Consider the following 1,192-nt stretch of genomic DNA (forward strand, 5'->3'; position numbering starts at 1 on the left):
ACAGCTTTTGAGGTAAAATTTCCATAAAATAGATGACACTAAAGGGTACAATGTGGCAAGTTTTGACATTTGTACATAATTACAAAACCAATGGCTCAATCAAGGTGACCTGCTGGTCACTCCCAGTTTCCCCGGGCCAGTCTGTAGCCCTCCCCCACCACCTGCCACCTGCTTCTGTCACTCTAGACTCGTTCGAATTTTCTCGTTTTGTAGAAATGAAGCCACACACTGCCTCTTTATTTGTTGGTTTGGATCTGGTTTCTTACGCTGAGGGTAATTAATTTGAGATGTGTTCACGTGGGTCTCTTTTGCTTAGAGTCATATCCCATTGTATGGATATTCGACTGATCATTCATCTGCTCTGCTTTGGGCTGGGCTCAGGTTTGGGGCGATCGTGAATAAAACCACCGTGGTGGGGAACCAAACTTTCCTCTTTCTTGGGTGAAGACCTAGACGTGGCTTCTAGCTACTGTCATAGGGACGAGGCGGCACCTCGTGTGGGTCCACTTTGCCTTTCCCTAATGACAAGTGATGTTGAGCATCTTTTCACGTGTTCGTTTACCATCCATATGTCTTTGGTGAAGTGTCCAATGCCCTTACCCATTTCTATAGACTAAACAGAAAGTTCTTGGAATTATTTCAGTGTTTAAAAGACACCGTTTATAACAATGTCAAAAACATCGAACGCCCAGGAACGAATACACTGGGTGAAAATATGCAACTGCCCTTCACCAAAACTCAAAACATGGTCGAGGGAAAACGAAAGAAGAGGTGAGTGAATGGCGGGATGGGCCACGTTCGCGGAGCCGGAAGGGGCGTCAGGTGCCCGCCCTCCCCGATGGACCTACACCTGCAACGTGACCCCCAGGGGAACCCCCACAGCCTTTTCTTTATTTGTAGAAACTGAAGAGATGCTTCTGGGACTTATGTTAAAATTCAAAGATGCAGGAATAGCCAGGGCGACCTTGAAGCACACAGTGCAGTCTGAGGACATACTGTATTACAGAGCAAGACTTCTAGACAGCCACAGCGCTTAGGCGGGTTTTTGTCCCAGGGCGGGACAAAAGAGGCAGAGGTCCAGAAGCAGACCCGCCCGTGGCCCCGAGGGCTCGCCACCGAAGACTCGTCTCCTCCGTCACCACGTGTGTGACCCCCTTTACCCTCATTGTCAGCCCCGACTCCCTTCCCCTCT

Source organism: Pteropus vampyrus, unplaced genomic scaffold (assembly GCF_000151845.1).
Source record: "Pteropus vampyrus isolate Shadow unplaced genomic scaffold, Pvam_2.0 Scaffold212, whole genome shotgun sequence".
NCBI classification, from domain to species: Eukaryota; Metazoa; Chordata; class Mammalia; order Chiroptera; family Pteropodidae; genus Pteropus; species Pteropus vampyrus.